Source organism: Suricata suricatta, chromosome 7 (genome assembly GCF_006229205.1).
Source record: "Suricata suricatta isolate VVHF042 chromosome 7, meerkat_22Aug2017_6uvM2_HiC, whole genome shotgun sequence".
Taxonomy (NCBI): domain Eukaryota; kingdom Metazoa; phylum Chordata; class Mammalia; order Carnivora; family Herpestidae; genus Suricata; species Suricata suricatta.
The window spans coordinates 108,430,925-108,453,165 of record NC_043706.1 but is presented as its reverse complement, the minus strand read 5'-3'; the positions used below and the strand labels follow the sequence as shown (position 1 = coordinate 108,453,165).

At 39.6% G+C, this 22,241-nt stretch overlaps 1 protein-coding gene across 1 annotated transcript in view; it reads right to left on the bottom strand.

Moving 5' to 3' along the window:
- The window catches only part of NCOA7 (nuclear receptor coactivator 7), a 146,904-nt gene that overhangs the window by 112,854 nt on the left and 11,809 nt on the right, over positions 1-22,241 (bottom strand). The window lies entirely within an intron of this gene.

Here is a 22,241-nt window from a genome sequence, read left to right as displayed (position 1 = left end):
CTAAAAAAGTCTCACATTTGAGGAAGTCAAAGAACTGAAAAATATTTTAGGTATCTACTCACATCAGATAATATAAAAACCAAAATGGTCCCTCATTCAAGCTTAGAAAATGGTTTTTCTGTGCATTAAAAATAAATAGGAAGAAAGTCAAGATTATGTAGATTAGGTTCATAACTAAATTAACTTTATAACTTTATAGTTTTATGTTTTCAGTGACCTGTTAAGACAGTACAAATTGAGCTTAGGTAAGATGTGCATGTTTATAACTAATTTTTGTTTTTAAATCTATATATTCTTATAAAAGAAAAAATAGTTATATGTTGACATATATATAGTATGTATATATTACTTGTTTTTACTTTTAAAATACATTGATTTTTATAAAGGAAAAATGTTCTGAAATCCTGATAATATATGCTCAGGACTGTGGTTAAAAAAATTAAATTTCTCTCATTATCTAGTAGAAGTAGTTGATTTAACAAAGGAAAAGGAAACATCCCCCACCACACACACCAAAAAAAAAAAAAAAAAAAAGACGGAGCCATTGAAATGGAGATGACTCAGTCCCTAGTGACCTCCCCAGCATCTGCTTCAATTACCTTCTGAAAATGAAATAACCAAATTACCATTTAGCTTTCTGCTATGCTAACAAAATTAATCTGAAATATCAAAATTCATCTGCTTTAAATTATAGATTATACAACTTCTAAACCAAAACTTCTTCTAGCTCTAAACTGTGAAGAATATGCACTATGGTTATCATAATCAACAGTAACATAGTCCCAAAGACACAGAAAAAATTAATAAAATGATTAGTGACTTAGCTCTGACCATCCTGACAGTGATTTAAACAACCCACCTATTCAAAATTGGAATCAATCAACTTTCGGTCTGTCCTACTTTGTATATGTGTTCTTGAAAATATACATGCACTCTATATTTTAAATGTTACAGAGTGATTCAGAAATATAATTAGTTTTGTCTTTTGTTTTGTTTTTGGTATAAAAAAGAATAGTTAAAACATGAATAACTGGTCTGTACCTAAAGTGCTTCCTAAGGTCACATGATCATATTTTGGTCATCCAGTCTGTCAAGTATTCCATAAATACATACTAACAAAGACTGTTTCACAAGTTAGATGCATCACAAGGGACGGCTGGGTGGCTCAGTTAGTTAAGCATCCTGACTTCAGCTCAGGTCACGATCTCGTGGTTCATGAGTTCAAGCCCCACATATGGCCCTGTGCTGACAGTGTGGAGTCTGCTTGGGATTTTCTCTCAGCCCCTCCTCCTGCGCATGCTTTCCCCCCCCTCTCAAAATAAACTTTAAAAATAAAATAAAATAATAGATGTGATCCATTTTCTTGTTCTCCTGTTCTCCTATATCTACTTCATATGCTATCTTCACACCTAAACAATTTGTCTCACAACCATTAAGCTACGTTTCTCATTTCAGTCCATGTTAGCCTCACCTCAAAGTCATCTTTGATTCTTTTTTCAAGTGAAATAAGGTATATCATTCTAGTAATGGAACTACTAAGGAAAGACCTCCTTTTTGCTCTCCACTACTTTCAGCCTCAGCAGAAGCTAAGTCCTGTCTTGCTATGGGAAGAGACCAGGGTTCCCCGAGCTGACTAACTCATCTTCCCCTTTTGTTCTGAGGACACTTGGATTCATCCTCAATGGGCTAAGACACCAGTCTGCTTTATTTGGCACTGGATCACACTGCAAACCATGAACCATGTGTCTTACTTGGTCTTTTCTTAAACTTGGCCTTAAACTTAAAAAGGCCTGTTATCCTTTTTACTACCAATTGTATTTATGCGTAGGAAACAAAACGCTGGAACAAGTAGACAGGGCTGCTGCAAATTCACAGGGATAATGTATCACTAAATGAGCTTCTAAAAATATGGGACATCAACCATTTTGTTTATGCAAACTTTATTTGAACCAGTAAATGAAAGAAAAGGGAAATAAAAAATGCATAAGTACATGACCCATGGCTCAAGCACGACACAACTTTACAACAAAAGGGCCCAAGCATGGAGCATGTCAGCTTGTTAGGACCTCCAACTATGTACCTGGAGAGGAAATAATAGGGGACTTCTTGCCACATCCCCAAAAGTAGAAAGGTCAGGAGATTGGTGACAGTTTTGTTGGTATGTAGAAGTTTTCAAAGTTTCCTTGAAAGACCGGAAATTCCCTAGTTTGTTCCAAAGTTCCTAAGAACAATTTTGCATTGAAAATCCCAGAGAATAAGAGTTTAGGGGCATCTGGGTGGCTCAGTTGGTTAAGCGCTCAATTCTTGGTTTCAGCTCAGGTCATGATCTCCAGGTTCGTTGAGATGGAGTCCCATGTCAGGCTCTGTGCCCTGAGCCTGCTTGGGTTTCTTTCTCTTCACTGCTCCTCCCCCACTTGCTCCCTCTGTCTCTCAAAATAAATAAATGAACTTGGGGAAAAAAAGGAAAAATAAAATTCCAGTTTAGTACTTTAATACATTTAATCTTTTAGATCAGGGAGTCTCACTTATGCTCCCATGGATAACTGATAAAGTTCAATAAAATTCAACTCAACATAGTGTAATGAAGAGGATGGTGTAATGAGTACAGGTATGGGCTATGAGGTCTAGCCCAACTGGGCTGAGTTTTGGATCTGCCACTTTGTAATGCGACCATGGGCAAATTCCACAACATCTTTACAAAGCTTAGCATCTTTCTCTATGATTAGAATGATAACAGGACCTAGCTCATGGAGTAATCAGAAGATTACATGAGTACACAAAAGTGTCTCTGTTACCGAGTTCAACAAATGCTAGCTATCATTCACAGTGAATGACTGTCAGATGCAGGGCATAAAGCTAGATCTTGTCAGTAATATAAAATTGAAAAAGAATGATAATAGTAACAAATAAGGCAGAGACAATGAGAGCATTATGAGTATGTTAAAAAATAGACTGTATGAAGAGCATCAAGAGACGATATTAAGAGGCCTAACAATGCCCTCCGAGTCCAGTGGCAGGGGAGGGCAAATCTACATACGTACGTGTGTGTGTGTGTGTGTGTGTGTGTGTGTGTGTGTGTGTGAAGTTAAGAATTAAATGAAATAGGCAAAGTGTCAAGGAGACAGTGTCACAATTACAGATGGGTTTACCATCACTGCATATAGGGAGAAGACAGTGATGGCAAAGTTCATTACACAAATGAAGTGAAAGACATGTACAGAAAATCAAAGTAGGACAGAAAGGTAGGAATAAACCATATGGTCTCAAATTTGAGAGAAGAACTTGAGATGCATAAGTGACATATCTGAACTGTGTCTCAGGAAGACTAATCTGGGAAGATGTGTGGGAAGATATTCAATTAGCATTTGATTTATGAGGGTAGAAGGGGTGACTGCTAGAATTCTCAAGATACAAGCTTCAGGGAAAAAGAAAAATTTCTACTAAAATAACCAATAACTGGAGCCCAGGCATGAGCTAGGAAGTTCCAGAGCTGTAAGCACAAAGCATTTTCTGGCTGAGAACGCAATTTTGCCACACTGAAGAGTCACTGTACCAGCAATAATGAAAGTTTTCAAAGGCTGGTGCCTAACTGTCTCAAGCTGAGACAGTGCCAAGTTTAAGACAAATTCAGAAGTCAGTTCAGTTGAAGTCTTCTTCCTCAACTGTCAGCAACATTAAAAAAAACGAGGCGGACAGCTTAAATCATTTACTTTTTCGAGTACTTTGGTCTTATTTGTGTCTAGAGTCTCAGGTCTTTCAGTGAAGGCTGTGGCCCCAGCATATTTATGGACAAGTTTCAAGGGACATAGAAACTTGCTGAAAATGTATGCCTATGTATTTATTCTTTCTTTTTCTCATTTATTACTGTATTCCTCACTGACACAGCATGCTTTTATATTTAAGTTCATTAGGTCTTATTTTTCACTGGAACTTATTCTAAAGACTTTATATATTTGTTTTCATTTAGTAGGTCCTCCAACAACATCATGAGGTAGGTACTACTATTATTATTCTCATTTTAGAGAAAACGATACCCAAGGCCCCATACCCAATAAGTAGTTCTACAGAAGAGAAATCTACCAGAGGCCCACAAACAAAAGTTTCCCAGGCTTCATGATCAAAATAGTCCCATTTGGTGGTTTTGTTAGGCTACGGCTTCACTGGGTCTCCCTCCGGAATGTAGGACAATCCAGATCAGACCGCGATTTCAAGTAAGAATACACATGCTTTTTTGTCACTGATCCTTGAAATTAGTTTTATAGGGAGCCATTATATTGCACTGGGGGAAAATATATTTATATAACAGGTACTTTATGTACAGCTGTCTTTGTTAATCTGTTAATGTGTATTAGATCAACAATTTTCAAAGAAATTTATTGTTCAAAGAAAAATAACCTCACTCCCAGGATACTAACCTCCCCCACTCTTCTAAAAACAATGAGTTCTTTTGATGATGGCTCCACAATAAAAAATAATTATAAACTGTGATTCAAGATACATATACTTGGATATATTTAAAACAAAACTTTCATGAAATATAATTTATTCTGACTACCCACAACACACTCTGATATTTTCTAGTCAGTCTTGGTTTAGTCCAGAGTAATCTATTCTGTTCCATTCCATTAAAAACAATGCTAGTTCTTATCTGCTAAACTGATTTCATGATGCCCCGATGGGTTATAACGTATGGACTGAAAAGCAGTATACTACACGGAATTAAATCAAGTAACTCTGCCTATTCCTTAAAAACAAAGCAAAAAAGCATGAGTCTATCTGTTAATGTCTAAATGTTTATAAGCCTTTTTTTTTAACCTGTAGAAAAAAGTTAATGATTTCCTAAAAACATTAGCAGCTCAAACCATGGATATTTTTCCCATTAATGAATGACAAGCAATATGTAAATGTTCTCTTAAGAGCTGCTTGATCTGAACTCAATCAAAATAACAGGAAACATAAGCCTTATACCACATTACAGCTCATTCAGGAGTTTAATTGGCAATTAGTAATATTTTCAAAGGAGGTATAAGCAGCTTTTTTACACAAAATGGTTTAAAATATTTTTAATCTCTCTTTAAGATTAATAAATCCTGAGTACTAAAAAAATGTGTAGTAATAAAAATTTGAGACTCACAAACCACTTAGGTCTTACATTAAAGTTGTTCTAAATATTCTCAGTCTTTCAGCTGGTCAAAAAAGACTTAACACTTACTACATGCCAACCACTATTTATTTTAAAAAGGCACATGGAAGGAGCACTGACCTATTGCCAAGTGTCGCCCTTCCACATGGCCCCTTTGGGGGGTGACTGACTGCAAACACACAAACAGAAGCTACGGAGATCATACACGGAGAGTTCTTGGGCAGCGCTATGGGTCACTGCAGGCACCGATGGCAACAACAGCCATCTTGGATGGTTCTTAGAAACCGAAATCAAAGATGGGTTCCAGTAAAACCAACGAAAACATTCTACTTCCAAACTCATGTATGATTTTCCCTACTTATCACATTATGATGCTAATAACATGTTCTAGTCTCCCTCTCAAAGTAAAAATTAATGCTTAATGCAGTGTAAACTCAGAAATATGTAATAAAGAAAAACAATCAGAGATGCAGAAAAAGACTGGGATTCAGGGCTCAGATTGTCCATTTAAAGGCTAAGTGATATGAGGCAAGGTATTTAACCTCCCAAACTCAGATTCATTATCTGCATTTATATCTACTCATATGGCCGTTGTGAAGATAAAGTAGGAGAATGCACATGAAGGTATTTTGTAAAGTGCCAACAAGTGCTATTATTATTTTTATTAGACCCACTAGACAGAAACCAAGAGGATAAAATATTAACCAAATATTAAGACAGTATAGAGTTAACACTTACCAACACTTATTTGCTTTTCATATACCAACTCAATTAAAACCTGCATTATGACTGAATATCTGAATCTAACCAATGGTAATACGAAAGTTTCTCCTCAAATCTTGGACACACTAAGGTTCTTCTCTAATGGTCCTTGGCCAGCAGGAAAAAACAATCTACAGACTGTTAATTAAAGGAAGGGCAAGAGTTCACATCACACCACTCCACCCATGTGGTATATTCATTCTTAGCACAGGCATGCCACAAAGTGGCAGCTTTCCTAGAATTCAAAGACAGCCTCTGTGGGGCTGGAGAGGGGGAGCCCTCCCTGTATACTGAGCAATGCTGCAGACTAACCAGCCAGACCCATGCAGTTGACACCTGCCCCTGGATCTTGGACTGTATTTGCCCAAAAGGGCATTCTGGTGGCTTCTGTCCAAATGTATTTCTGCAATCATCTCTATTACAGGCAAGTACTCTTTTTTAGATAAGAGGCAACCCTAGCGAGAAACGTGGATCTCTGGAATGTAAAACCTTGACTTACACTGGTGGGATATCCAGGCTACATGTTTCCTACTGCGCTAGTTGGTTAATACTCTGACATTAAACTTGACAAGATGTAGTAGGGAATGTCTTCAAGCTAAAAACAAGTTTGTTTTTTCTTTTTAAAGGTCATTTAGGGGAAGTCTGGGTAGCTCAGTCAATCAAGTGTTTGTTCAATGCCTCATTTTGGCTCAGGTCGCAATCTTGCAGTTCTTCAGATTGAGCCCTGTGTCAGGCTTCTCACTAACAATACAGAGCCCTCTTGGGATTCTCTCTCTCAAAATAAATAAATACAAACTTTTAAAAAAGTTTTTTAAAAGGTCACTTAGAACCCAGGATGCACTTCTGCACATTAATTCACAATGCTGTGAACTAACCTGTGTCCCACTGGGCCCACTGTGCCACCAAGTTGCCACACTGCCAAGGGCAGCATTGCAGAGCATAAGCTGTAGTTGCAAAAGGACAGAGCTGGGCTCCAGTCCCGCCTCGCCTGCCTGCGGTATAATCTCACGCAAATTTATTCAACTTCTCTGCGTCTAAATTTCCATAGCAGGCAAATCATATTTGGGTATGAAAATTATACATCAGAGGCTTGGTAACCTGGACCAGTTTTCCCAACCTTTTTCACAGAAAAGCAGGCACAGAAGAGGACAGTACTCACACTGCACCCTGGAGTAAGATGCTACTCATGGCGAAAGGTGACTAGCCTATGTGGTCCTGCATAGCCAAAGGGCTGAGGGGTCGGTATCTCTGACGCCTGAGACATAAAGAGTGTGTGACGCTCTGATTACCAGTAAATATACATAGAGTGGCCTGCTGGGGGGCCAGCAGATCATTGACAATTTCACCTCAAGGGCTTAGGCTCCTACTGTGAAATAAGAGTGCCTTAGAATTCTCAAAGCCCTTCGGACTACGTAATTCCACTTTATACTATTCCAGAACCTAGCTGTGCTCAGAACAATGTACCTTTGTGTGATTCCATTTTTTTGTGATTAGTCCTGCCTCCCTGATTTGAACAAGAGCAGCTCGTGAGATGGGAGTGGGGTATCAAGAAGAGGAATTTGGGGCGAAGAAGAAGGTACAGGTAAGCATAGAAGCTAGAATCAGAGCTGACTATTCACTGTGCGAAGCATTCTGTAAACTGTACTTTCATCATCACAGCCATCTTGGTTCAGTTTTGTTTGAAAGAAGGACCCACCCATATATACTATGTATAGTTAATAAAAAGGCTTTCCAGTGGATTCAGATATCAGACTCTAGATCCTCCTCCCTGGAAGAAGGGGTCAAACCTCAATCAGTGTAGACAAGGACCGGACCTGATTCAACTCTGGTCTTCTTCCCTTTGGACTTCATCTCCCTGGTTCAGGCTGGGATGCTTCCTTCTATCAAAGCCATTTTGTTAGTGGGTTATTATTAGCCACAGTTAATAACAAGAAATGCAGCGTGAAATTTTAAAACTTGGCCAAGGTTATATACTGGAGTGGTTTTCAAACACAAGGTGTTCTGCTGATGGGTCAGAAGTTCAAGGACAAAGAACTGCCAGGGTGGAGGCTGGGGACGGAAGCCAGATGTGTCAAAGAAGCAGGGACCAGTGTTCGTTCTACACTCTGCACCCTCACGGTTTGGGGTGGGAGAGTGAGGCAGAAAGAAGAGCATCATCCCCCTCCGTGCTGAGGGCCATTGGCTCTGTGGGCAGTGACTTCAAAGACAGCAAATGGTAGCAGGAGCTCTGCTTCTCCTGAGAAGCAGGGAAGAGTGGGCGAGGGCAGCAAGTCTAGGGAAGAGGGACCTGTATGAACAACACAGCAGTCTCTACCGCTCAGTGTCAAATAACAGGGCCTGTCAGACCTTATTGGAGGGAAAAAGTAAATCTCCTACAAAACATTACTTTGGGTTAACTGAAAATAGATTTTTGATATCCTAAATTAACTCTCGATCCTGAAACTAGGTTTTTAGAAAGTGTTCAAACAAAGAACATAAAGGGACCTCCCACAAAAATCACTAAATGGGTTCTAAGTTCTGCAAAAGCCAACTAATGTCAAAGACAGTGTGGAAGAAGAGCTCTGTGTGGCACTATTGAAGGGAATACCTAACTCTTAAAGGAAGGAGGGGAAAGCAGAGGCCACAGTGAATAATGATGACTCTATATGATAACACAGGGAGGATAATTTGCTTTAATAATTCATTGGGTTGTAAAACCTGTCAAGTGTCAAGGAATTAATATGCGCAAATATGATACACTAATTTTGTATATACAAACTCTTTGCAGAAGAATGGGGAAAGGTCTCATACATCATTCGATCTGGAATAGACAACTGGTAAAACACCACCACAGATCTGAAAACCAGGTGGGCCAGGGCCAGGAGAGCCTGAAAGCTCCCTGTCACTTATCCAGAATAAGTCTACCTAGTAGTTATGCTAATTCACCCTTCCATTTAGAGTTAAATAGGCATATTTCAAGATAAACTATAAGAAAGGAAGCATTGGGTGATCCTCAAATCGCTAATTTCGGTCCAAAATTATTAAAATAGTGTCTTTTAAACTCAACTTTGCTTTGATGCTAAATTGAGAGAAGAGGTACATCAACAAAGGAGGTAGAACAAGGATTATTTACCAAACACAGCCATACAATGTTTATGAAACCACATGGTTAAATAGCACACCAAAAGCAATTTTTAGGGTTTCAGAAACATTATGGTAATAGGTAGAAATACAGACAAATCTTCCTTTTGATCTCCTCTGCACACTAGCAGAGATCTGTGTAAGATATCGTGATTTCATCAATTGAGTCTTACCCTTGGCCTGACTTTACATCCTGTTGTGGAAATCTTGCCTAGACTGCCCATATGCACACTGCTCCAGAGAAATCAGCCTTAATGTTGTCAGAAACTGACTTTCAAGTAAGTCCTGTTGGTAATTCCACATTATGGTACTTCCAGTTTAGTCAGAAAGCATTTGAAAAGATTTATAACTTTGGTTGCCTCTTTTCTGAGAGTGGAGGGCTTTTTGGCTTGCCTTTTGCTTTTAATAGCTTGACCATTTTTTTGGCCACCAAGGCACTGCAGCAACTAAACTACAGTTTGTTTGTTCTCTCATTTCCTAGTAACTAATCATGTTAACGTGTTGTTAGATAGCATCAGTGATTTTTGTTCTTGGCCTGTTATCCCTATGCTCTGAAGGTCATACTTAATTTTTGGCTATGTTTTCCTTTTCATTGCTAGAATACTTGTCACAAGAGGTCAAGGCAAGCATGTCAATTAAATTTTACATTTCTGAGCTGAAAAAACTGTGTTGTTCTTCCAGAACAGTTTCATCTTGCATTGTAACGAAAGGTTGTTAACTTTGAGCAGATTGTGAACCACTAGTTACCCTTATCATCAGAATCAGTTTAGATTCAAACTTAGAAGTCAGTCGCTACAGCTTTTGAAATCACTACATAGAGTATCCATAGGCAGAAAAAAAACAAGAACTTTGACCGAAACTCACATCCCACATAAAAATTAATTCAAAATGGATGGCTGAGGGGATGCCTGGGTGGCGCAGTCGATTAAGCTTCAGACTCTTGATTTCAGCTCAGGTCATGATCTGATAGTTCAAACCCTGCACTGGGCTCTGCACTGACAGCAGGAAGCTTGCTTGGGATTCTCTGCCTCCTCTCTCTCTGCCCCCTCCCTTGCTCTTTCCCTCTCTCAAAAATAAACTTTAAAAAATGGATGACTGATAAATATAAAATATAATACTATAAAACTTTCAGAAAAAAAGACAAAAGAAAATCTTTAGGACCTATGGCTGAGTAAAGAGTTAGACCTGATACCAAAAGCACAATCCATAAAAGAGAATACTAATAAATTGAATCACATCAAAAGTAAAAACTGACACTGCAACAGAGGCTGCTAAGGTGAAAACAAAAGTTACAGACTGGGAGAAAATACCCACAAACCATCCATCAAAGGACTAGTGTTTAGAATGCAGAAATAACTCTCAAAACTCACCAATAAGAAAACAGGCAAAAGAAATGAAAAGACATTGCACTGACGATGGATAGATAACTAATAAGCACACAAAAAGATGTTCAGCTTCCCTAGTCATTAGAAAAATGCGAATTAAACCATGAGATACCACTAAACATCTATCAGAATGGCTAAAATAAGAAGGAGTGACCATGCCAAATGCTGACGAGGATGTGGAGAAACTGGGTCATTTATGCAGTGCTGATGGGAAGGCAGGTAAAGTGGTACAGACACTCTGGAAAAGCGTATACACAGTTTCTTATAAAATTAAATATGCACTTCACATCTGACCCAGCAATTCCATTCTTGGGCATTTATCCCAGAAAAGTTAAAACTTATATTTATACAACAACTTGCATACAAACTGATCTCAGCAGCTTTAGTTGTAATAACTCCCAACTGGAAATAACCCAAATGTCCTTCAGTGGGTGGAGAACTGTGATACATGCACACCATGGAATACTACTCAGCAATAAAAAGGAACAAATTATTGATACATGCAACATCTTGGACAGATCTCAAGTGCTATCATCTGGAAGTTTGTGTACCCCCAAATTTGTATGTTCAAACCTAATGCCAAATGTGATGGTGTTAGGAGGTGGAGCCTTTTGGAGGTGATTAAGTCACGAGGTTAGAGCCTTCACGGATGGGATTAGTGCCCTTTTAAAAGAGGTATGAGAAGGCTCCCTGCTCCATCTGCCATGTGAGGTTAGAGCAAGAAGACGGCCTTGTATGAACCAGGAAGTGGGCTCTCACCAGACATAGAACCTGGCACCCTGGTCTTTGACATCCAACCGCCAGAAGTCTGAGAAATATCTTTCTGTTGTTAATAAGCCACCCAGTCTGTGCTGTTTTGTTACAGCAGTCTTAGTGGGCTATAAAACGTAAGAGAATTGCACTAAGTGAAAAAAAAATCTGATCTCAAAAGGTTACATATTATATGATTACACTTATAAAATGACAAATTATAGCAACTGAGGGCAGATCAGTGGTTGTCAGCGGTAGCACGTGTGGCTATACAAGGGTAGCACATGAGAGCTTTTTGGTCAGTATCTTGATCATTGATGTGGCCACAGAAATCTATACACATGATGAAATTACATGACCTAAATACACACAAATACAGAAATGAATGCTTGTAAACCTGGTGACATCAATGTCAATTTCCTTGTTCTGAGACTATAAGATAGTTACATAAAGTGTTACCATTATAGAAACTGGATAAAGGGTACAGGATATCTCTCTGTATTATATCCTACAACTGTATGTGAATCTACAATTATCTCAAAATAACACACTTTAAAAAATCACTATATAGTTCTTATTTATTCTAAGTGCCCTCTTTCTAAGTTTCACCATTAGACATCTGATTTCTTCCTTCCCCTATCTTGCTACTCTCTGTAGTCTTAATAGTGAAAAACATTTCACTGCAATTAGTCATTTAACTCTTGCCTTCCAAAAACTCTTATTCATGGTTTACTATTACTAATTGGAGCGCACCTTTTGGAAACAATACTATACTTGAATACTGACTCTCAGATGCATGAAATGGCCAAAATACTTTCTGAGTCTTGGTTATTCCATTGGTAAAATAGGAGGAAATCGAGGTTAGGTTTATTGTGAAGATAAATAAAATAACAGGTAAAGTACTTTGCACATAGCAGTTCCTTAAATGTTTATTGCCTTTCTTTCCCTATTAACAATCTAAAACCTAGCTTAGGGGTGCCTGGCTGGCTCAGTCCATAGAGTATGTGACTCTTCATCTCAGGGTTGTGAGTTTGAAGTCCTTTCTGAAAAAATAAATTAAATTAAAACAAAACAAATAAAATAAAATAAAACCTACCTTAATTTCTGGACTAAAAACCTAACAAAAAACTTTGGTTTTCAGTTTCCAAGGCTTACATTTGGAAAACAAGAAATGCCTCTTTAGCAAGCACAGAGAATGTGGCGAGGCTAAATTCTGTTAAGAAATATTTCTGGGATGCCTGAATGGCTCAGTTGGTGGAGCATCTTACATCAGCCTAGATTATGATCTCATTGTTCCTGAGTTCTAGCCCCGCGTCAGGTGCTGTGCTGACAGCTCAGAGCCTGGAGCCTAATTCAGACTCTGTGTGTGTATGTGTGTCACTCTCTCCTCCCCTCCCCCACTCAGGCTCTGTCTCTCTCAAAAATAAATTTAAAAACATTAAAATATTTTAAAAAAAGAAATATTTCAACTTAGGAGACCATAATGATAATTTTAAATTTATGTGTTCTCACTTTGGTGAGTTTGGTGTGTTTGAAAACATTCTTTCTACCAAAATGGTGTTTTAGCATATCATTCATTGTATTATGATGAGTAGCTGCCCAATATATGGATAAATCTGCAAAGAATAACTGATCATAAACTAGATTATATCTATTCACAAACCAATGACTGTATGTATGTTAGATGAGTTCAGCTTCAATTATGACACAAACTCCAAAAGTGGAATTTCATCCATTCCATCTACCTACAAAAATACTTTTTAGTAAAAGACTCCTAACAAGGCAATAAGCTTTCAATATGTCATAGGTTTTCAGTTATAGCTAAACCAATTAAGCTACTGAGCAGCAGGAACTAAACATTTAGGCTCTAAAATTCAATATACATTGATAAATGTGGGATTCCGAGCAACCTGCAGCTCAGTGCATAATGACAGCTAGACTCTCTGAGCAACAGTGGCCTGAGAGAACTGTCAAAGATGGAAAGATAAGAACCAAACATTATTCCTCTACTGTAAGCAAGAAACAGGATGACACAAAGTGTATTTAACGTCTCGTGGCTGCCTGCTTTGTTTATGAACACGTACAAAACCCGGAATGCCAAGTCACGCTTGAGGACAAAGTCTCCATCACACATTTTCTTAAAGTACAGATAATTTTGCAAAGCAATGCTTACCGAGCAAAATAACTTTGTTTTCGTTCCTTCTTCTCTTCCTTGGTATCCATAATACACAATCAAAATGCAAAGTATTTGGAAAAGTCCTTCTTTTTAGTCAATGAGTCATAACCCTACAATAAAAACAACAACAACAACAAAGTGACTATAAATTAAGAAGTGTATAACAGCCAGTCTGAAGAAGAAAGCAGAGTGGAGCTACATGGCCCCACCACACATGGTGACAAACTCTTAAACTGTAAAATGCAGTCACGTAAGTAATACACGAAATGCAAATGCCCACAGGGGGTAATGGAAACCTACAATTAGAATGGAAGTGTTAAACTAAAATAGAAAGTGGCTGGAAAAATAAACTGAAGTATTTTCCTCATAATTAACAATTATTTGAAAATGTGCTAAAAGGAAAACAACTGATTTTTGAAGATTTTAGGTGCCTATGTAGAAGCTAATTTTTTTTAAATTTATGAACTCTTAATCATTTTTTACATGTAATTAATGACTACATCTCATATGAAATTTTGAAAAATGGATCACTTAGGTGTTTTACAAGAATGTTCTTTCTTTAAAAATAACATGTGTTCCACTTTATTTTCGGAAACATGCCAGTGACTACATCCCACTTGAGCAAATGTGGAAATGAAAGTACAAAGCCTCAGAAAGCTATTCTTCAAAATGGCTTTACATGCTGCGCTGCCTCTCCCCACCCTGCTACCCTCACCTGTGCTTCCCGGGAGTGGCCTAAACCTCTAATAAAAGGTTGTCTCCAGATCAATCTTCCTTAAATACCGCTTTCATCATGCCACTCCCCTGCTCAAAAATTCCCAATGTCTACTTGCTGCCTGATTCACGAACCTACATGTTCTGCAAAGCATTAACCTCTCCTAAAATCTGCCCCCTCCTCCTGAAGGGCATCAGAGTTAAAGCAAAGAATGTTCATTGATCAAAATTACTTGCTAATTCACTTTAATTCAATCAACGATTTTCATTTAAGAGTTCATTAAACGAATGTGGGGCTCGAATGTGGGGCTTGAGTCCATAACCCCAAGATCTAGAGTCCCATGCTCTGCTGACTAAGTCAGCCAGGCACCTGTTCAATGACAATTTAATTCACATACATATTTCGTGGGAAGTACTGTGATAAGTATCAGAGACAAAAGATAAACAAGCCATGATATTTGGCCTAACAGAGTTTACTGTGTTGTTACAAGGGTCCTCCCCACGCACACACCAAGATTTGAGGAATGACTATGGATTTCCTACTTAAAGGGTTTCCTGTGTTGTTCCTAGTGTGAATAACACAGGAAGATGCATATTTCCTTGCTGCTCCAGGATTAAATGTGAAGGAGGGCAATGGTGGGGTGAGGATGAAGACATGGGCAGGATTAGGGTCATGGCAGGCCTTTTTCTGTCACACTAAAGAGCTTGAACTTAATCCTAGCTACGCATTATGCCCACCCTTTGCTGGTCCTGTATCAGACGTTGCGAAGCAAATCATGCTGCACTCTCTACAGACATTACTGAATTGATCAACATGATATAAAACCAATTTTCTAATCCCTGATGTACATGAAAGAAGTTGCCAAAGCATTTTACATGAGTGAGTGTGATATATGCTAACTGTAAGGATGGACTTGGGAGGGTTGAGAACAGCATGAAATAGATCCGTTGGGATGAAAAGACAATACAATAGTTCAAAGAGGAGGGCCCACCTTAGGCAGCAGAATCCAACACAGAAAGGGGTGGGGGAGTACATTTAAGAAATATTTGGGAGGCAAATGAGTCAAGGTCTGGTGACTCACTCAGTGTAGACAACAGAGAGAGGCAAGATGAAGAATGCCCCCCAAATCTCTGCTTCAGGGGCTAGGTGGACGGCGACACCACAGATACAAAACAATTGACATGATGGGGGCAGGCCGGGTGGGGGTCGGGGCATGGAAACAGATGTAAGGTCAGTTTGGGACATGCTGCTTTCGAGGGATAGTTAGCTGGAGGCATTCACCAGATGTTTGATTATGTTTAAAGCACCTGAGTGCAATGAGGCCTAGGGAAAATGACTTATAAATTATCAGCATATGGTGGTGGTGAAGTCACACACACACACACACACACACACACACACACAAAGCAAGCAAGCAACAGTATGATGATAAGAACACTCTGCAAACACACAGCTACACACACAGCCCTGTATGGAAACAACAGGGCTACGTTCTCCATTCTTACTGGCTTACCTCCAGGTCCCTGGCATGCACGGTGCCCTCAAGGCCTTTAACAACCAGTAAGGAAAATAAGATAAAAATATGTGTGCAATAATAAATACATAAGATATGTGTGCAAATAACTAAAATAATAGGTAGTAACTTGGAGCTGTCCAAAGAAGAATACAAAAGACGCAAAGTTTTAATTTGATGGAGGTAATAAAGTAAGTCAGGGCAGTGAAAATTTGAATAGGTAAAGAGAAGAGAGACAGCATTCCAGAAAGAGGGGTCAGCCGGGCACAGGAATGTACAGGAAAAGAACAAGACACATTCAGGCTAGGACTGAGCAGCTATCAGATAAGAAAAGGGAAGCAATCAGAATGCCTGCCTACCACAAGTTATTTACGTCAGCATATTAGGCATACCTTCTTTCTTTTCATCCTGACAACCACTCTGTGAGTTCCATATCCTTATTTCCACTACACAGAGGCTGAGAGATATTAACTTCCCTAGATTAACAGCACCAGCTGTGGGAGAGCAGGGATTTAAAACCAGTTTGGTGTACATTTCAACACTTTCCATATCCTTTGGAGCTAGAAACCTTTGGAAATGAGTGAGAAAAAGCAGGCTGGCATCAACAGTGTCCAGTGCCTCAGCACAGACTCTGCGGGTTAGAACACATGTCCCTGGGTGCTGGGGGAGGGGCCACTGAGCTCTCCAGCTGGCCCGTGTCAGCTGAGTGGTGGGAGTAGAAGCCACATGTCAAGGAATGAGCATTCACTCAAGATGCTGGGTGATGATAGAAGAGAAAGAAAAGACAGTGGTGTCCAACTCTGAGGTCAGTCTCACACTGTGGCCTGAACCCACTGGGGTCGCCTCCCTGCCCCCAACTCTGTACCTTAATCCTTACCCTTTCTCCAGCTTCAGGTAACTTGGCTACACTCCTCTGTCTGACCAGATCAGGCACAAGGCCCAGTTCTGCTCTAAAGCCTTCCCTGATCACTTGTGTGTTCTCTTCTTTCTTCCTTAGGAGTTTACTACACGCACCACTCAACACTTACGTGAGGCACTTAGTCATTCACTGTGTGACGAGGCCACGTCACTAAGCCTCCTCAGCCACAACCAAAAGCCCCTTCAGTCAAAAACCACCAGGTTTCACTATTTCCTTTTACTTCCCTAAATACCTAACACAGAACCAGGCAGAAAAACCCACATAAAAACTAAGCAAGGAATTAATCCAGGATTGGAGTAAGGTCAATTATATGGCAAACAAATACAAATCCAAGAACCCCTTCTTACTTGGGGGTAAGGAGTATAGATGTAAGCCAGGCTCCCTCTCAGACTCCAGGAAGGATGATAATCCCAACTCCCTGCCCTGCTCTGGGCCAGGCGGTTTATTTTAAAGCTCCTCTCCTGCATGCCGCCGTATGTGATGCTCTCTGTTTATTAGATTTCTCCTCATGAATAAAAATGAAGTCATAACAATCTAATTGGAAAATTTTTATATTGCGGGCTGAGCCAGAAACTAATATTTAGCTCTAGTGGAAAAATATTGACAAAAATAAGCACACGAGAAAAAGATTAAATGATCCAAGAACTGACATCTGGTGCCACTGTGTCTGTTTAGAACTTGCAAAGCTTTATTTTTTTTAATATTCTATTTGATAAATAAAAAATATACTAATACTTGATTTATTTTAAATTTCTGGGAATTTTTATATTCCTTAAACTAGACATAAGCAATCCTTTCAGGTCGAGACACACCAACAGATTAACCAGGAAGAGAGCAGTGAAGGATGCTATAAAAATGATTTGCACAGAGCACCACACAGCAGCCTTCATGCTTTGCCGAAGACCCAGAGCTCCTTAAATCAATCACTAATGGGAACTACATTTTCCATTATAAGTGGTTATAATGGGCTTCTTAAAAGCCCTTCTTTCATTTAATGTTGACTCTTCTTCACATCAATAAACTCTAGACTCATCCAAACACTGAATTACAAAAGTCTCCTGCATTTACTGCACATTACGGACCAAAAAGAATTTCATGAGGGAAGCACAAGATGAATCTTCTGTCTAAATATTTCTTCTCGTGATCGTAAGTCAGGATAGACAATTTCAATAGAAATTCAGTTTATTAGAAAATAGGAAAGGCACATGCAAAATCCTTACCTTGTAGGAACTGCATTGAAGACAAAGTATTTCCTGTATTACCAGCCAAGTGCTCCCTGTTTGAGACCATGGCACCCCTCAGAAAGATTTTCGGCACAAAGTACAGGAGACTCCCTGGGCACACTAAGCCACTGTGGACTCACACAGCCCCGGGTGGCTTTCTGACATTGCATCTAATAGCTTGCAGCTCCTTGCACATTCAGGTATAACCAGTCTGGACTAGAAAAACACCAGTGTACCTATGATGTCCATCAACTGTTTTTCCAACAACATGTTTTCTATTATACAAATGAAATAATGGCTAGAATATGCTTTGAGGCTTGGTTACACTGAGTTTGGCCACTTAAGGAACAGACCAAACTGTACCTTTCTATGCAGACATTTCTTCCCAGAAAATGCTTACGCATCTACAGAAATGGGTGTTCAGTCTTTCTCAAAGCTACACTGTCATCTAAACAATGGAAGGATATTCACATCTCAGCATTAACCAAGGTCAGATTTGAATGCTCTCTTTAACAAGAAGCCTGGGAAGACAGACATAGAAATAGACACAAAAGGGTGCCACAAACAGGTAAGGGGAGCATCCAGGAGATAACACCCCCCAAATAAACAATTGTGTGTCAGAAAAACCAAAACACCAGAAAAAAGAACAGAACAACAACCAAGAGCTAAAAAGCTATGCCTGAATCAAGGTGATGATCAAGGACAGGCCAATGGTCTGTTACTTGGAAAAATGGAACAAAGCCAACAGATGGAAAAATAAATGGAGAACTCATCAGCGCTTATTCCATTACTCTTCACCTAGGGAACTGAAATTAGAGCTGTAAAGAATTAAACAAATGTGAATTTCTTTGAAGAGCAGTAGAGAGAGGGGCACCTGGCTGAGTCAGTCAGTACAGCATGCGACACTTGACCTTGGGGTCTCGAGTTCAAGCCTCATTTTAAGCTACACTATTCTGCGTGTTCCATTTAAGAAGAGAATGTGCAAATGAGATTTCTAAAATGTCACTGGCAGGGTCGGGAATTGTCAAAGATGTGGAGAGTGCCGGCAGTACAACAATGGACAAATACATTTTTTTCAATTTTAATTTTAGATACTGATAAAAAGTTTATTTTTTTATAATTTATTGTCAAGTTAGCTAACATACAGTGTAGTCTTAGCTTCGAGAGTCGATTCCCGTGATTCAACACTTACATACAACTTGTTGGACAAACACATTTTAATTTTCAACAAAAGAAAAGGGATTGTGCAAATTACACACTGCACATCACTGCATAGGTTCCCAGGAAAACATTAGAAATGATCACTACAGGCAGGTTAGCTAGGACTTGAAACAGGAGGCAGTGAAACGTGGGATCTAGAATATTTACAGAAAACTAATGATTCAGCAGAACAACAATAAATGAGCAGATCCCGTTCTGAAGCCTCTACCTTGGACCAAGTACTCTGCTGGAGATAAATGATGAAGACAGCATTCATGGGCCAGGAAGTTCAGGTGGAACAGGCAACCGAAACCCACTGGCACATAAGACAAGTGGCAAGTCCTCTGATATGGGCAGAGCACAGAGGAGAAGCAACTAACTCTACCAGGGAGACAAGGACAGTCAAGGAAACTTCAAAGGTGACTCCAGAGCGGGGCTATGAAGGAGGAGCAGGAGTTTCCCCAAGGATGCAAGCAGGAGTGGTTGGGCTCTTTAGGCAGACGGAGGATGTGCAAGCCGTCATCAGGGACTGTGTCGTGGTCGGGAATCTGAGTGGTGTGGGATGGCTGCAGTACAGATCCAGCGGAGGGGAGGAAGTTCAGGGGATGATGGCTTATTCAAATTATACTGATCTAATTTCCCTCTTGGATACAGGTAATATTCTTATACATTAAGGAATGAGGTAAACACAGGGTAACTGTACTTAAAGGCATGTGATAAGTTTCTCCTGACCTGCTTATGGATAAGATGGAGAAAGGTGGGCTTCCACCATCCATGGGTGGATGTTTACATGATTAGATGGCTAAAGGAAAGCACTGAAGGGGTGTGTGCTGACCAACCCAGAGCAGGGAGCTGACCTCTATCTTCAGCCTCGAGGGTGGATGCTAATAGCTTAATGCAGTATTTGTTCTTAGCCCCCATCCTCATCATTAAATCTACCCCTGACTTGGATGAAAATCGGGGCCTCCTTGTTAAACTTTGGGAAGAGGGATAAATAACACCTAGCATTTGGATTCAGACAGACCTCAGCTGTACATAGGAAAGTACAATTTACCCCCAGATGAATCTGAGGTTTCACATACGGGTAAGGAACTAAGGAATGAAAGAGACAGAGCTTTGCATTAACACAAGGGAGTAGGAGCTGCACTTTTAGGTAACAATAAGCTCCATACACCCAGCAATGTGGTTCCACTGCCCTTCCCTTCAAAGCAAATTAAAAAATCCCACTTAATCAGCCCAGAATAAAACAAGATTATGAGGATCTGTGCCTCCCTTCTTGAGGATTAGCATATATTAAGATGACTGCTTTTAACTCTAGGTCTTATGCTACAGGAAAGATATAAGGAAAGTGAAGGAACCAGGATGGCAAAGTGACATATAATAAAGTTTTAAGACTAATAGTCAAAGGAGCACATCAGGTTTAGCCTAAGATGAGTTGGGATGAACCAGACAGCTATTTTCAAATATCTGAAATATCCTATCTGGTCTCAGATTTAAGCTTGTACCAATAGACCTTCAAGGGGAATAGGAATACCTACGACCAAGCATAAGATCGGAGGGAGAGGGGTCTTGGTTTAACATAAGGAAGAACCGTCTCACGACAGACGCAGACGCAAAGAGCTGCCTCCAGACAGGGCAGCTTCCTGAGCTCCCCACGTGACTGAACAACCACTTCATGAGATCGCTGCAGACCAGCAGTTCTCGACCTTATCAAACCAACAGCCCTCATCTACATAAGTGTGTATTCCATAATATGCCCCTTATAATACTGAAATGAAGTTCATAACTAATACAACCTAGGTACACAGTTAATTGTATGACATCAACATAAGGAACATAAGGAAAGTGATTTATAACAGGTATTTCAATAAGTAATTTCTCAGACACAAGTTCACTAAGACAATGAAATATACTTAGAGGCCTGCAACTACTTCTATAGGGCAAATTTAGCTATAGGAGAAATGGATCAGAAACAATTTCATTACCAATGAGAACTGGAAAACGACTAAAGCAGAGGTGAGGGGGATGGAAGGGGTGGGTAATGGGGCTAGGGAGCAGTGTATAGAACATTAAAATAAAAACTAGTGCCATACATAATAACTGGGTATTTTTTTAATGTTCATTTATTTGGGGGGGGAGAGTGAGTGAGCACATGAGTCAGGGAGGGGCAGAGAGAGAGAGGGAGACAGAGGATCCCAAGCAGGCTGAGAGCAGAGAGCCCAGTGCAGGGCTCAAACCCAGGAACCATGAGATCTTGACCTGAGCCAAAGTGGGATGCTTGACCAACTGAGCCACCCAAGTGCCCCAATAACCGGGTATTTGTAAACAGAAATTTAAAACTATTTTTTTAGAATGTCTTAATAAATAGTCACATAGGTCCTACTGAAGATATAAAATTCCCAAGTGTAAGGAACAACTCCTTGTTGTCTTGAACTGTCCCACTCATTATGGGGCATTTGGCACCTCTACCGCCTTCCAACTAACTGCCTATAGTCCCCCCTCCCTATTTTAATAGCCCTGGAGAACAAAATGTACCGTGCCAGGGATACTGCACTCTTTGAGAACTACTGTTAGAGTGGACAGTCAAGCTCTGTGGGTAAACGAATATTTAACATTTTTAATTAAAAATTTTTAATTTCAAAAATTCCTTCAAAACTGAGATTGTATAAACTACACACATGAGAAGTTCTGTTTTCAAGATGCTCGGTGCTTCATCTGAGCCCTGTGACCTAAGTTATTAAGGCACCACAGCACCTCTGAAGACAGACAGGCCTAGTTAACATTCAGACTCCAGTATCTTCGAAGTCTATAGCTGTGGGCAAGTTACTCCGTTTCTCTGGCCGTCAGATTCCTCAACTGTAAAGGGCTGTTTACACACAGATTAAGTGGATCCAATAAAGGTGTCTACAGAGTCTAGTGCCCAGCGGGAACAGAAAATTATATCCAGCAAACCCAAATATTCAAGTATTCAGGAAAATTATACCTACCTTCAACATCACCTGAAGAGTCAAATTTGCCCCAAACAGAAAAATCACATAGTAAACTAACTCAAGCTATGCAGCTCTAGGGACTGCAAAGCTGACAGCAATCAGCAACAGTTCACTGTGTACTGAACATTAACCACAGGTACCACGTGTTTGTTCAATGCTGTTACACACAATGTTTAATCTTTATGACTGTATGAGGGAGTTAATATTCTTAATCTTTTTCAGATAAAGAATCTGAAGTTTAGAAAGGTTAAAGAACTTATTCAAGGTCAAACAGATATGAGTGAGAGCCAGAATAATCAGCTTTCCCTGATGCCAAAGTCAAAACCACTAATAATGGCCTCTAAT